This window comes from Castor canadensis, chromosome 8 (genome assembly GCF_047511655.1).
Source record: "Castor canadensis chromosome 8, mCasCan1.hap1v2, whole genome shotgun sequence".
In the NCBI taxonomy this organism is placed as follows: Eukaryota; Metazoa; Chordata; class Mammalia; order Rodentia; family Castoridae; genus Castor; species Castor canadensis.
Window position 1 is genome coordinate 111693167 of NC_133393.1, and position 3788 is coordinate 111696954.

The window sequence follows — 3788 nt, forward strand, 5'->3', positions numbered from 1 at the left end:
TGGAATGGTCCCTGGATTTACTTCTTATAAGAAGCAGTAGTATGTAATAAAGGTGTTAGCATGATCGATTATAAGGTTATAGTTACTGAAGAAAAACTACCATGTTTTTAAGTTAATAACTTAAACGTTCCTAAATGAGTTAAAAGTTGAATGACTGAACACTTTGATGTTTGTGTTCCGTGAGCTCTCACTTTATATTTAATTATTGTCCTTGCCAAACTCAATACACTTGACTTCTCTGTTAAGTGTATTTGAGGATGATCAGAATGGAAAGTCAAGGAGATCAGCTGATATTGTCTTCTTTTATGGGATGAAAAGAGACTTTGTCTAGTCTCTTGGTTTCCTGTGAAGTTAGTGTTATGTGGGGTTGAAAGGGGCAGTGAGAATTGTGAGTCACAGGAAAATTTATTTTTGCCCTTCTGGTTCTTTTAGAAGGAGTAAAGAAAGCTGCCATTCTTACTGTTATATATAGGTGGGAAATAAGCTCTTCTTATGGAATAGAATATGGTTTTAAACTAGAGATGAATGGACTTTGTTCCAAAAAATGTTGTAAAACCTGGTAGTTGGAGACTACTTCAGTTCTTTTAATTGTATAAATTCCAGATAGGAATTTTGCTCCAGAGTTGCTGGATAGTTATCAGTAGGTGATAAACTTCTTTTTTTTTTTTTTTTCATTACTTTCCCTTGGTTTCTCTGTATTTTTCTTAATCTCAAGCATTTCATTCTTTTTTTTTTTAAATCTGTAATTCAGGCTAATTCAGTAGCAACAGTAGGTAATATGGTATACCCATTGTATTGAAGTACAGAAGGTCTTTAAGTAGGAATGCGGGTAAAAGAATAATGAAAGAGGATCAGTGAAGGTGAACTGTAGTTTATACACAGAGGGAAGATAAATAGAAGATAGAGCAAGGCTGGGGAAGTTTTTCTGATGCTTTCTATATCTCTCTAATGTGTCTTTTGTGTTCCTGTCCTAATAATTGTGGTATTAGGAAGAAGACATAAGTTAGGTGTTGTGTATTAAAGTAGTAGATAGGTAGAACTAATATTTTTTCAACTAGTAAGTATGTAAATTTAATGTTCATAATTTAAAATTGGTTTAAGATAGTCATTAACAATACCTTTTATTATGTTAAAAGTTTACAGTCATTGTTTCTGTAATGATTATGGGATTCTTACTTTGGTTTGTGAGTACAGAGAAGATTATTGTTTTAAAAAAAAGTGTACACTAGCCGGGTGCCAGTTGCTCCTGCCTATAATCCTAGCTACTCAGGAGGCAGAGATCAGAAGGATCACAGTTTGAAAGACCCTATCTCAAACCTTTCACAAAACAGGGCTGGTGGAGTGGCTCAAGTTATAGGTCCTGAATTCAAACCCCAGTACCACAAAAAAACAAAAACACAAAGTAATCTGAAATGAAAAAGCATCAAACTATTGTATGCAATATGAATGTTTGAATTTGTTTTGTCTGGGGGTATCTCCTGAGAATAATCCTACAGTTATGGCTATTACTGCATTGAAATCTTTAAAAAAATATTAGCCAAATATTATTAATGGAGTTATTTTTCTTTGATATTAAAGAAGAATAATACTTCATTTTTAGATTTTATCTTTTAGTAATAAATGATACAGTTGGGAAAATAAAAAGAGTTGGTGAGGAGGAATACAATGAAAGTCAAATAGAAAAAAAATGCAATCTGACAATGTCAAAAATCACTTTGAAAAAATATGTTGCTTTTATTAAATAGTTTCAAAATAAGTCAAGATATGCATTGTACCAAGTATTAGAACATTTTTTTAAAAGTAGATTGTAATACTGTTTCTTTTAATATATAATTTATGTATTGTAAGTGCTACCAGGAGTCTATATCATTGCTCTTATATTATCTCCTGATAATAATAATTTATCCTTTTAATCACTACTTACATTATCTCTAGAAGTAGTTTGATCTTTGCTTTTAACTTTCAAAACTTGTCTTTTGGCTTCTGTTTGTCATTGTAGAGTTTTTAGTTTTCTTTATAGATACAATGTAATAAAAGGAGTACATAATTTGTGACCATTTAGGATGTTGATGTTGAGATCTTAGAAAAGGATGTAGACAGTAATGACCAACATAAAAACACATTAATAGAGACTGAATAGATCTTAAGTACTCTACTGACTTACAAAATGCCATACTCAGATTTTAATAAGAGTTGGGATTACTCTTTTTTTTTTTTTTGGCAGTACTGGGGCTTGAACTAATGGCCTCATGCTTACTAGGCAGGCACTTTACCACTTGAGCCACTCTGCCAACCTCAAGAGTTGAGATTCATTAAACTACATGCATTTGATTTTATAGGCTCAATTCTAGCATGTTGTTATTCTGTTATTTTTACCCTGTCGTGCACCAGAAATGCTACATATAACTTGGCTTTGATAGTCTTTCTCTTTAAGAAAACAGTTTTTAATTATAATTTTGAACAAATTTTTTGTAACCGTAAGTATTGTCGCATACCATGAAACTCTTAAGAGTTTCCAATCTCAAGCAGAAATACTTCTAAACAAGTACTTTAACTTGATAGACCTTTCCACTGCTTGTGCTATCCAGGATATAAGTATTGTCCCTTTTCTGAAAACCCTGTGCTTTTGCGTGTTGTCTTTTCTACTGTGTCATTTCTTGCATTGCATGCTGTTAAACAGCACATCCAGTAAAGCTGCTATTTTTACAGCATCTTGCCCTCTTTAGAAGCCTTGCACATATTTCTAAATGCATTGTATACTAAAGCTACAAATTGGAGACGGGGTTGGGTTGTCTATTTAAATGGCCTTTATTTCCAGTGTACCAGTTCCCATTCTTCATTTTGATACTTCTGACAACTGTATAATTTCTTTGTTATCAGATACTTAAGAAAGGTAATATGATTTCCTTAAATATGAACATGGGTAGAACATGAGAGAAAGGTGAAAAACAGCAAAGATAAAATTATGGTAATATTGAAAAAGGCCAACAGTGGGATATGCTAGCTTTTGTAGCTAGCTATTTTAATGAAACCATCATGTGTAGTACTTCTTAAAAATGTAAAAAACTCATTTTGTCTTATGTAAGTAGGAATACATTTTAGGAAAAATAATTTAAAAAAACAGAGATATTGTCAAAGTGCCCCTTGGTGTCCTTTGTATTTACATCCATATATATTTACTTGTAAAAAATACAGTCTTGTGGGATTTAAATTTTTTTATAAGTTGTCTTACTATGTATATGTTTTGTAACTTGCTTTTTTCCCTAACCAATATGTCTAGGAGCTCTTACTTCAGTAGATAACCTACATTTTCATTTTTTTTTTTAAAAAGCTCCTTGCTCTTCATGAAATTCTCCAAAAGGAATATCATAAGTTAGGTGGATTGCATTAAAAACATAGAATTTAAGTCGAAGCCAGTGCCAAAATCAGGGTCTCCCTTAAGCACATTGTGAATCAGTAAACTAGAAGGTAACTGCTTACAATTCATTTGAATTTCTTTCCTTTTGGCCTATGTTTTACTGATTGGTTTACAAAATATAGGAGGTAACTTTAGCACATTCTTTATTCAGTATGTTTTATTCGAGGGGGGAAAGGTAAAAGGAAAAGTGTAGTTCATGGGGAAGAGTACAGAGTAAGATAAAATAAGTCTATACAATGAAACATAGGACTTCATGCTACCAGAAATTCAAACTTACTTTGATTCATGCTATTAATGTAAAGTAAAAGACAAAAGTCTTTTTTTAAGCTTCACTTTTTCCACTATCGCATTTCCCTTTTTAGAGGTAATT